The sequence below is a fragment of the Thermobia domestica genome, chromosome 11 (genome assembly GCF_964235325.1).
Source record: "Thermobia domestica chromosome 11, izTheDome1.hap1.1, whole genome shotgun sequence".
In the NCBI taxonomy this organism is placed as follows: domain Eukaryota; kingdom Metazoa; phylum Arthropoda; class Insecta; order Zygentoma; family Lepismatidae; genus Thermobia; species Thermobia domestica.
Window position 1 is genome coordinate 264,168,098 of NC_137464.1, and position 13,117 is coordinate 264,181,214.

The 13,117-nt window shown below is 35.7% G+C and overlaps 2 protein-coding genes across 8 annotated transcripts in view; both read left to right on the forward strand.

Moving 5' to 3' along the window:
* Positions 1-13,117, forward strand: part of LOC145665034 (uncharacterized) — a 487,711-nt gene that overhangs the window by 119,880 nt on the left and 354,714 nt on the right. The gene's annotated exons all lie outside the window — the stretch shown is intronic.
* Positions 1-13,117, forward strand: part of LOC145665036 (uncharacterized) — a 30,178-nt gene that overhangs the window by 9,899 nt on the left and 7,162 nt on the right. The window lies entirely within an intron of this gene.

A 13,117-nucleotide genomic window follows, 5' to 3' on the forward strand; every position in this document is an offset into this window, starting at 1 on the left:
TAAAACCTGTTCCTCACCTATGTAAGAGGTAAGAGTTTGGCAGGGTAATAAGCGTTCAAACATAACGATAACTTGTTGTAAGCCACACATTTACATCAAGCTTTGAGTGTTAGCATTGTAGAAATAGAAAATTAGACCAATTACCTTCTTGTCTTTTTCACAAAATCATTGAAATGCTATTCTGAACCAAATTCACCATTTTTATCTTAACATAATGCGGTTTGACCCATACTGCTTGGTTTTCAAAAGCACAAAGCAACTGAAATTGCTATCTATAATTGTATCAGTGAGATCTCTGAAGTCCTAGGCAAAGGTAAAGAGTACGTGGGAATGTTTTTGGACTTTTTCCAAAGCTTCCTACTGTGTTCCTCATAACATTCTTATCCATAACCTTAACTGTTACGGTTTAAAAGCAGTTGTCAACTCATAGATTAAATCGTATTTGAAAAATCGTGCCCATGCTGTTGAAATATCACTTGTGTCAGACTCAGCATATTGAGCAACTTATAAATATAAATTTAAAAGTATTTCTACCGGTATTCCTCAAAGATCAATATTAGGACCCATATTATTTCTGTTATATGTAAATGATTTGCTAATTGACGTAACATTAGGAAATACAACTATTTTTACGGGTGCTTAATTTGAAAAGCATTTTCAAAGAAAGCCGTGTCGTCAAAGTGAGATTCTTGGGATGTCTCTCAAAGGTAGAACAGGTCCTGGGACCGGACGACACCCGTCTGATTTTAAGAGAAATAAAAATGAGAATTTTAGCTTTTTTGGAGAGAGAGAGTGTGGGTAGGTGAGAGGTGAGGAAGAGAAAGGAAGAAATCTGACGTCACAGTACTTGTAGCTTCATCTTCTCTGCTGGGTTTCCTCCTGTTGTTCGTCCGGTGTTCTGTATGTCGAAAACCGAATGATAGACTGTTCGATTCGTTTTGTAAGTTGCTCTCGGAGTGCCCTATTGACTGCCGTGCACTCCCCGTAACGACTCCCGACAGGCTCTGGAGACTAACTTCGATAACCGACTACAAAGTCTCTAAGCGACTCCAAAGGCTCCGTGTGACTCCCTGTTTCCGGGAAGGAGGGAGTACTTAAAGACAAAGATCTCCTGGTAATCCTGCTGACTCCAGGCACGTGTAGATGAGATGTTTTCGTCTCAACAGGTACTCATGACGTCAGAGATGGACAGATAGTTGGGAAAGGAGCTCTCTCAGCTTTATTACATAAAATACACATTGACATAATACATTATATAACATAAACAAACACTTCCATGATTTAACTACGAATGCACAAAATTACGGAAGAGAAACGTTGACTAAATTCTCAGATACATGAATTTCAATAACTAAGACATCCGAATAACTAGCGTACTTCGACACATAAGAAATAGTTTTATGTAATTAGGAAGGAAAAAAAATAGTCTCACAACACCGAAGATAAGACTTAAAGAATATCATGTTTCTTATACAAACAATAAATGATTTTGTGGGAGATCAACGAAAGTCAATAAATAATGAATATTAGTCTCTTCATACTGCCACCGCTAACCTTAGACATGCGGTTTTAAAGAAAACACGCATCGTCGTAACCACTATTTTGAAAATAGACTGTATATATTGTTTTGATTAACGTTACTATATGATAAATAAAATACATGAAGTACACTGTAACAACAAACAAAAAGGAAAAAGAGTGAATTTCTGTTGTTCAGTATCTCATTTTTTTTAAAAAAAGGAAAATAAATCTCACACAAAAGAAATCGACGATAATCAATAAATCGTTAACCAAACACTGCACATAAACACAGAAAGCACTAAACAACATTCTGTTTCCGATGTAACTAATAAGACTTGATGTCAACAAAAACATATGGAAAAACACGTGTAGTTGTTTAGTGAACTTGAAAAACACTTTGGTCAGCAGAATTGAACATCTTTACTGGGTCAGTGTACTGAAGATAAGACAATTCTTGGAATGTACGTGGCCTTGTTGTATGATAAGTATCACTGGCAAGGTGGCCGCAAGTTGGCAGCACTAATCAAACTTCTTGAGATCCGTTGAATGAGAAGGAGGAGGAAAAATGACGCTGACAGCCATCTTGAGCGAGTATCCATCATCTTAGAGTGGAGGAACAATGATATTTTTCGTTTACTTTTTATATTTTTCGTGTTTGTGAGTTGGAGAAAAGAAAAAAAATAAAATAAGGAATATCAGCATGGTTATGGAGCTGACGTGTTCGCTGATAGATCAGGTGAGAAAACTGAAGATTATAGTTAAAACTGGTGGGCGGGTCTGACGCTAAGTGTTGTCATGTTGAGAAGTTCTTGGTTCGGGTCCATCCAAATTACAGTATGAAGAATTAGTGTCCTCTTCTTCTCTTCTTAAAGCTGTGGAATCTTGTTAGCTTCAAATAAGCTGCGGACTGTGAGGGGTGAAGGGGGTAATTGTAAAAGTAAGGAGGTTATGGATGTAAGTAGGACCATGAGAGGGGAATTTTAAATGTTAAGATTTAAAATTAGGGTTCATTTGGTAGAGGGTGAATAAAAAATAACGAGAAAAAGTTATCAAATTATATAGCAGAAGTGGTGGGTAAATAGAGAGAGAAAAACATGAAAATTTAATGGTGGGAAAAAACGAAAAGAAAAATTTCTAAGATGGTGGCTGAGCGTTGATGCCTGTAAACGCAAGGTATTATGGGCTTAAAGATAACGGCGACCATGAAAGTGCAAGGGTAAATACAAGAACCGGTAAACTTATGTAGTTAGGATTTGGGAAGGGGGGAGTAGAAAAAGAAGAGAAAAACTCAAGCAGATATGAATACACATAAGTAAATCGATAAACGTAGTGCCCAAACTCTTGAATCATATAACTATTTATAAAAAATGACAAAACTCTAATTTTGTGGGGGAGGGGGGCAAAAGGAATTTATCTCGACCATAACCCCAAGGCACTTCCTCCAAGGGGGGTGAAAAGGGGGCTGTTTTAGTTAAGGTCGCACAGCACTCGACCTGGCACTTATTATGGTCAAAATAAATGATAGGAAGGGGAAGGGGGTTGCTCGGGAAAAAAAAATTCAACACAAAAGAATAGAGAGAGTGGGATGCAACGACACGTTATCACAACATTTTTGCCTACAGTACCAAAAAAAAATTCTGACAATAATCTGGTAGTGAGTGAAAGACAATGACTCGACAACTAACTTTCAACAATAAACGATATACTTGTTCACATACAAATCCTGTATGTTAGCGTTGGAAACTTCAATTGGTGGCACGATGGGCGGAAAAACTTCTGTTCCCTGAATAATCTCGTGTACTCTACAACGAGATACTTTGTATCGTTTAATAATTACCTGTACCTTGGGCAGAAAGTGCTCATACTCAAGCAATATACTTGATATAATGTTAATTTAAAATAACAAGAGAAGAATGTTTTTAATATATGTAAAGAAATATGCATTATTGTATAATTCGTTGCTATGTAGTTGTTTATAGATACCTAACTTAACATGTGTGCTTACAAGACAGTTTGAGTAAAAATACGTTAAAAGAGTATCAACTAATAAACCATTTAATACCGATCATCGACTTGTAATTTCGATAGAAAAGGTGAGAATAATAATGTATATAATTATTGAAGATATTTTTATGTGTAAACAATTATTACCACTCAAGATTTACTGATATCATTAGCCGAACCAGGTTGACGACTACCTTTGGTGAGTCGTTGTAAAATTTTTGGTTTACCTCACCCGGGATCTTTGTAAATTCGTATCCTGAAGTATAAAGTAAGGGTGAATTTACTTCTGTAATAAGGTTCATGACTACGAACTTTACTCTACTTCGAAGTGGTAAAATAATCACAAGAAAAATGATGATCGGTGAGGCAATGGAGAAAGAAATTGGTGACAGTGGTAACGAAGAACAAAGTATAGCTTCTGTTGTACCTGAAGTGTTGACCTTTGAAGATAAAATCTTAATGGCTCTACAGCGACAAGAACAAAATCTGGCTCAGATGTCCAATGAACTAAAAACGACGATGGAGCGGAAATCCGAAGAATCCAGCAAACAGTATGAGGAATTAAAACAGACGATGGAGCGGAAATCCGAAGAATCCAGCAAACAGTATGAGGAATTAAAACAGACGGTGGAGCGAAAATCCGAGGAATCCAGCAAACAGTATGAGGAATTAAAACAGACGGTGGAGCGAAAATCCGAGGAATCCGGCAAACAGTATCAGGAATTAAGTAAACGATTGGAGCAGACATCCGAAGAGACGAAACAATCTATTATCCAGGCGATGAGTGACATCACCTCACAGTTCGATGAAAAGCTTAGAAGGGTATCTGAAGATTGCCAGGATAATTACAACCATGTTATTCAAGAGGTCAATGGTGTAAAAAAGGATTTGGAAGTAATAGAATCTTCTGTACGGCAACAAAAGATTCAGGTCACGGATAATTCTACCAAAATACGTGCGAATACTCAGTTGATATCTGCATTACAAGAGGAAATCAGGATGCTACAGATTAAGGACAACGCATACCAAAACAATATGGTTAATGATCATTTGCAGTTCCCTCGTTCACAGGAGATGACCTCGCGTTCACCCGTAGCAGATCAACGTGGACCTCACATTATATCTTCGTCAAGTAATCCATCCGATGAGGACATAATTTTGGAAGAAATTCATCCAAGGAATACAGATGGGCGTAAAAGAGATGGTGGAACTACACATCATGCAGTAGGTAGGAATTGTCACTCAACACGAACACGGAAAGGTGAAAGAAAGGTAAAGTTAAGTGTAAAGATGAGTGAAATACGTGCTATGAGTAAGTTCAGTGGTAAATGTAACGAAAACGCTACCTCTTTCCTAGAAAAATTTCAGGATGAGTGCAATATAATGTGTATAGATAGATCGCAATATATGAAACTAATCCCTCATTTATTACTCCCACCATGTTCTTTATGGTTTAAAGCAGTACGAGATCACGTCAATACATATGATGAATTTAAAGCTGCGCTGATTGCAAATTACGAAAATGACTTTTTGCTTGCAAACAGAGATGCCACGATTAGAAATCAACCTTTCAATCCTCGTTTGCACAAATCTGTTGTGGATTTTGTTGTAAATACATATAACGAATTAAAAGTCGTAAATCCGTTGCAATCAGAATCTAGAGTAATTGCATCAATTCGAAATTTGCTACCGTTTAAGCTACAACAGATCCTGTTTTCTACCCAGTGTATGAGTTTTAATCATTTATTAATGCTTGTACAATGTTATGAAACTCAATACCACGCTCAGAATCATCAAGCGGTAGTAGGTAAAATTAAAAATAATTCAGATCACTTTGTGCCTGTTCGTAATCTAAATATCCGTAATGCGAACGATACGGAACACAACCTAAATCGAGTGAATTTAAGCAATCCGAACGAGCAAAATAGGCAAAGATATGTTGGGAATCCACCTAACCTAACCAACCGTGACAATAATTATGTCAAATCATTTAATCGAAGTAGACACAAAAAGAGTCGAAATACATGGCGAAATTCTTGAAATGTTATAAATCCTATGTATAGACATAATCGTAGTTCAAGAGATGTCACTTTGTATCAAAATCAAAATCATGACGCAATTCATGTACAAAACAATGTGGGACCTAATCAAGATTGTGCAGTACAATGTACTTTATTAGAATCATATGCAAGTACGAATGTAAACTGACTGCAGTTGATGAAGTAAGAGTTAAACCCATATCAGCTACTGATTCTTATGAATATGTTTGTGTAAAAATAGATTTATTTTCTTCCTTTTGTTCGTCCGAACATAGGTTACGTTTAATTTCTGATTTTTACTCAATTTAATTTTCTTTAATTCTCATTAACCAATGATAATTTTCAAATGATTTTAATTCTCTCTTGTTAATGTGAAGAATTATAATTCGATTTATAATTGATCAAAGGCAAAGGTTATTTACATTATATTAATCTGTGTTGAAACTTTGTTGTCAAAGATGAATATTAATGGAATGAAAGATTTATTATAAATGTATATATATATGAAATTTAATGAAGATATATATATACGAGGGGCGATCAAAATGTAAAGGACATAAGTAATGTAACATCATTATTGTAAACGGACCAGTGATTCTTAAATAAAAAAGCCCAGCTCGCTTGTAACTTTTATATTCAGTCCCATCGTCGGGCGACATTTTTATACAACGAGATACTTTGTATCGTTTAATAATTACCTGTACCTTGGGCAGAAAGTGCTCATACTCAAGCAATTACTTGATATAATGTTAATTTAAAATAACAAGAGAAGAATGTTTTTAATATATGTAAAGAAATATGCATTATTGTATAATTCGTTGCTATGTAGTTGTTTATAGATACCTAACTTAACATGTGTGCTTAAAAGACAGTTTGAGTAAAAATACGTTAAAAGAGTATCAACTAATAAACCATTTAATACCGATCATCGACTTGTAATTTCGATAGAAAAGGTGAGAATAATAGTGTATATAATTATTGAAGATATTTTTATGTGTAAACAATTATTACCACTCAAGATTTACTGATATCATTAGCCGAACCAGGTTGACGACTACCTTTGGTGAGTCGTTGTAACTCTAATTTCTTCGGGAGGTGGAGGAAGTGATAGATCAGATACTGATAACGAAGTGTCACTTTTCTTGTCCAAAGGGGCGGACCTTTCTGTGACTAAAACATTCCCTAATTCCAAATTTTCATTGTCTGTAGCGTTGACAGATTTTCGTGCCACTTCCTTCAACAATTTTATCATTTTGCACAGTAGAAAAAAGCCCACAATCGTACAAAGCATCTGAAATATGTGAACAACGTGACCAATCTCTGTCATCGAAATCTCGGGCTGTGCATTACACTTTTTGCAAAACAAAAGGCAACTCAAAATTCCTTGTTCTTGTAACAAATATACCACCAAAAGAGTAAGAACAATATTCCAACATAACATAACTCCTGGAATGAAATATTCGTGTTTATAGATGGGCACTGGCGTAGGCGTTTGATCGATAATAGGTGAAAATGATTAGAAAAAAACTTAATTGAAAAGTTGTAAAGAAGAAACCAGTATATCCACCATTTTAGGGGGAGATAGAGGAACAATTATTTAGAAAAGACCAGCACCTCTACCATTTTACGGGAGGGGAGAGAATAAAGTAGAAATTACTAAGAAAAAACCAGCATCTCCATCATTTTACGGGTGCTTAATTTGAAAAGCATTTTCAAAGAAAGCCGTGTCGTCAAAGTGAGATTCTTGGGATGTCTCTCAAAGGTAGAACAGGTCCTGGGACCGGACGACACCCGTCTGATTGTGAGAGAAATAAAAATGAGAATTTTAGCTTTTTTAGAGAGAGAGTGTGTGGGTAGGTGAGAGGTGAGGAAGAGAAAGGAAGAAATCTGACGTCACAGTTCCTGTAGCTTAATCTTCTCTGCTGGGTTTCCTCCTGTTGTTCGTCCGGTGTTCTGTATGTCGAAAACCGAATTATAGACTGTTCGATTCGTTTTGTAAGTTGCTCTCGGAGTGCCCTATTGACTGCCGTGCACTCCCCGTAACGACTCCCGACAGGCTCTGGAGAGTAACTTCGATAACCGACTACAAAGTCTCTAAGCGACTCCAAAGGCTCCGTGTGACTCCCTGTTTCCGGGAAGGAGGGAATATTTAAAGACAAAGATCTCCTGGTAATCCTGCTGACTCCAGGCACGTGTAGATGAGATGTTTTCGTCTCAACAGGTACTCATGACGTCAGAGATGGACAGGTATTTGGGAAAGGAGCTCTCTCAGCTTTATTACATAAAATACACATTGACGTAATACATTATATAACATAAACAAACACTTCCACGATTTAACTACGAATGTACAAAATTACGGAAGAGAAACGTTGACTAAATTCTCAGATACATGAATTTCAATAACTAAGACATCCGAATAACTAGCGTACTTCGACACATAAGAAATAGTTTTATGTAATTAGGAAGGAAAAAAAGAATAGTCTCACAACACCGAAGATAAGACTTAAAGAATATCATGTTTCTTATACAAACAATAAATGATTTTGTGGGAGATCAACGAAAGTCAATAAATAATGAATATTAGTCTCTTCACACTATGTACGCTGATTATAGAAGTCTAACTATAACAGACACAAGTTATGATATTCGCAAAACTGGTTTGTCCAAGGTAAACTAAAATTAAACACAGACAAATCTACAGGCCTAATTTTCCATCACATTCAAAGCAATCATTACGTAGATATTGATTAATCAAAACATAATGTATTCAAACTCAACCAAATTTCTGGGACTGTCTAAATCACAATCTTTCCTAGGAAACACGCATATCTTCAGTGGCTTAAAAGTCCAATGGAATGCTCTATGCAATAAAATGTATCGAATGTTTTACATCTAGATATGCTTCATAACTTATATTTCGATCTCTTCAATCTTTAGAGCTCCCTCGTGGCTAAGCGGTTAGCGTACGCGCCTTTGGCGTGGGAGATCCGGGTTCGATTCCCGGCGGGAGCTGATGTGGTTCGGATTTCACGTTAATCAGTAGGTTCACGTCTCATAGCCTCGCTGCTGAAAGGGACGCTAAACTAAAATCCGCTCCACTATTTCAATCTTTGCCAACATATGGCATAATCTTCTGGAGAAGTTCCCAAAAAAGTAGTATATTGTTCGTAATTAAAAAACGGGCTTTGAGAACAATAACAGGGGACAAAATAAGCGACTCATGTAGGCCGACATTCAAGGAACTTAAAATATTGCCTTTGTCCCCCATCCAGTTAACGGTCACCTACTGTAAACACTGACTTGGGAAGGTAGATCAAACGAAAGTACAAGTCTCCTTCATGAGTTGACAGTTAGAACAAGAATAAAGAAAATTGCATATCATTGATATAGCAAGGAGCAAGAGAAATGAGTACTTACGGACTTTCTGCCAAGTGTGCATTTTGGCTTTTCACACCTTATGCTGATAACGGTATTCTTCACCAGTGCTGCTGTGGGTGTGATAAGACGATGAGTCACAACTAGAGGAAAGAAAGAAGCTTGAGAGCCTTTACCGGGCTAACCATTTATCCTTCTTTATTTTACTTCAAAACAACAAGTTTTCAGTTGAATTTGAGAACAATACACCTCCTAGAATATGATGTCATTCCCTTCTTTGATCCCCTCCTGCTCAAAAACACAAAACGCGCTGTAGTGTGTGTTGTGGTATACTAAAGAGTAACTATTCCCAAATTTTCAGATTTTCTTTTTAATCCAGGCCCATTGGAGATACTGGACACAGAAATATGTCGAATTGGCATAATTAACCAAATTTACGTTACATTTTCAAGTCTTTGAGCGCAGCTACATGTCTGCAAATTTTTGTGTATAAAGTTATGACACCGTATTACATGCACACACAAATTCAGACTTCTACGTCAGTTGTTTCCTCTTCCCAAACGTGTGTTCAATGTCCAAAAATGTTGCAAGTTTAGGCCTCGGTTTTCACAACTTTGAAGTGATTTTAGGCAAAAAAAAATTAAGAGATCAAAGTTTGAGCTCTGCACAAGTGTGAGACGGCCAGCATTTTTCAATTTGCTAGGACAAATACATATTGAGGTATTCAAAACAACGTAAACTCCTGAAATCGAGAAAACGCAAATTGCTTCACGCACGGCGTCGCTACGAGATGTTTTTAAAATTCAATGATCTTCGTTTTGAAGTAAACTGATACAGTATAAACATTCATGAAAGAATATGATATTTTGGAGATGGCTGAGCGTCACATTCTCGATCACTTAGAAATGATATACTCTTATCATACCATCAACACATAAATACGATAACAGGCGTATTGATGAAATTCCCAGCGAACAGTATCGCGCAAAGTTATACGAAAAGAATCCACCATTTATGGGTATCATTTAATAAACTTCGTCAGTATATTCGAATGACGGAACAAAGAGATTTCAAGAGATTACTGAAAACCTACCTATTACAGCACTGCTTTTATTCAATGAATGAATACCTAAATATGTAAAAGAATTTAGTTATTGATAATATTAAAATGTCTATTTTTTGTGTTTTTCTTTGACAGTAGATGTAACCTAAATTTTAATTTAATCAGTACATAAATGTCACAACTGTGTTAGCCTAGCATTTTATTGTAATCAGTATATATATGTATGTGAAAACTATGTATGTTTGTGTATCTTTAAGCCTTGATGAGTCTTATTCATTCACATGAATTCGTGCAATATATATGACTATAAGAACGTAATAAAATGAAATTTTATACTTAGACGCTGCTGAGTAATGTGAAGAGTTGTTCTACTTATTAGGAGAAGGTACTCATTAGGAGAAAATCATTTATCAATAACTTAATCAAGATGCAATCTACTCCTTAGTTTTAAGAGGAGTCTTCTGAAACATTAATCGCAGTAGAAGTAACTTGATTAAAAAAAAAACAGTAATATATTTTCTATTATAGGGCACACGACGACATTGGTTTAACTGCACTTTTGCTTTCCCTTTCCCTGAAATATTTTAATGACACATAATGTCATACTTTTCCATTCGTGTATTTATTGGTCTTGAAATTGTAACAGTATTGTATATATAGAATGCTGTAGTAAATACCCTTCTGTTTTGCTTCTATTTTCCCAATCAAAAACAAGGATTCAGTAGTTATTATGTCAAGGAAAGAATAAATTTTTATAACAAATATCATTATATGATGCCTTTAGGGTCTTTTGAATCGTGTTTAATGATGATTTGTTAGTTCAGAATTGAGAGATAAGCATTGCAAAGGGAGCTATATAATAGTTCAGTGAGATGGCAGTTGAAACTCAAGACTTTTTTGTTATCATGATCAGTGAAGTCAAAAAACGCGATATCTGAAGTTTTATTCCTGCACCTTTTTTAGTATAAAAAACACTTAAGTACAATAACGTTAACAAAAAGAGCATCCGGTGACACAGTAGTGTCCCTTTTCTTGTCTTCTTAGTGTCTAAAATCTTGGTCCGAAGGAATTTTTGTGGGTAACCTATTGCAAAGTCGCAGCCAAGAGGGGTGTGTTAATTTTCAGAGACCACATGTAGGCAACAGAAGGTAGGGGTAATCACAGCCAAACGTAGCCGACCAGAGGAAAAAAGTAAGATAATGTTAGTTTCAGAGTAGACTGACTCTGAAGTATTCGACGCTTCTCCTTTTATACTGGATATACTTGTACTCGTAACTTGGCACTGACCCTGCGGCATTTTCACGTCTTCGGTCTTTGTAATCATCAAACTGCTGTAATCATAGAACACTGTGCTTGTTTTATTTATTAGAGTCAAATAGTTGGGCTATTGCACCGCCCTTATGGGTGTAAAAATAACCTTACAATATTTTTTGAATTACGTATGAATGGGAATTGATCAATTCCATGAAAAATATAAGGCACTGAAATCGCAATAACTTTTAACGAAACAACTAACTACTGGTACACCAAGTCACTAGAGCACAGAAGAAGAGGAATGTATAGAAGACACATGGTGATGGAAAGATCAGAGAATACCATATTGTTGAAGTTACGTTTTTTCCTTCATAGGAGCAGGATTAGCGGTGGTATCGTCGTCACTTTCTTCGAGATTGAGACTATTGTCTTCAGTGTTAGTAATTTAATATTTGTAAACCAAATCAGTAATTAGCATAAAGATATCACTGAGCTGGTGGCTTTTCTTTGTTTGAGAATCTGTGACTTTGATGTAGCTGGGAATCCCTGTATGATAAGTGGAAAATTGGCGTGCGCCCGTGCGTAGATTTCAATATTTGTTTTCGGGTGCCTCATAAATGTATATATAAAATCACAATAACGATGGTTGGAGGGACTACCGGCAGATATAACATGCTGGAAGATGATTCAGTTTTTTAAATCACTGTTTCGAGCACACATTTATCTAAATAATAAAGGGAAATTCCAGTTGTCACAAGAACGATAATAGTTAAGATGACTATTCAGAGTATAGTCCAAGGAGAAAACAAGTCTGAGAAGTAGTTGTGTAACATGCTGTATTCATGTCGAAAATCATATTCATTGAGGTTATAATTTGCTGCAAGTTTTGGACATTAAAATTAAATGACTCTGTAAATCGAATCGACCTTGTAGATGACGATATTGAGTTGACAACTTAGTGTCAAAATCTTTCTGAGAATCTTTTCGTAATAATTTGAAAAGTAGGTTAATTCGTTCAGCGGCTGAAATATGATTCCTGTGTAGAGAGATTATATCTAGTTTCCTTGACGTTAGGTGTAGATCCATTGGTAAATAGAGATAGAATTCTTCAGTTTTGGATAAGTTGGGGTTGACACTTTGTTGTTGAATTTCTGAAGACGTGTTCAGAAAGCCAATCCGTTTCGTGAGATCCTGCCAGAGAATTAGTCCCACATAAATAGACCTTCTGATGAAATCAAATTTCTTTTGATTTTGTCAAAATATCTTTGGTTTAGATGCTCCTTTAATAAATTAGTTCGGACCGTTCCTCTAATGTAAGTCGATAGCTCTCTTTGATTTGTTGTTGTAGTTTATAGTTGGCAATCAACGAAATTCAAGATTTTGTATTGAAATGTAATGTTCTAATACTTTTTTTAACTGGTTGGCTTCTGTAAATGGACCCCCGCAATAAAACCTTAAGAATTCGTTTTTATACAAATGTTGCAGAAGAGAAGAATAAACTATGTCTCATTTTCTGAATAATCTTAACGTCTTTTTATCAGTTGCTGTAGTTGCCTATTAATCTGATCTCTAACTGGTCGAGGAATTGGTGATGTACGTTCGTTGAACGACGCGGCTATGTCAATCCGTATTTTAAGGTTATATGTTTCAAAATATCCTTTTTTTTTTTTTTTTTTTTGGGAGAATAAGCGAAACCCCCCGTATTTATAAGTACATTGTGTATTTGAATTGTTGCTCTTCTGGAAGATTTGAAATTGTATAAAATAAATTGTTGTTCAATTATTAAGCAATGAGTTTTAATGTTTCTTTAATTTTTTGTTCGTTTTTCTACCGAAATTGTGATTGTTGTTGTTCTTTA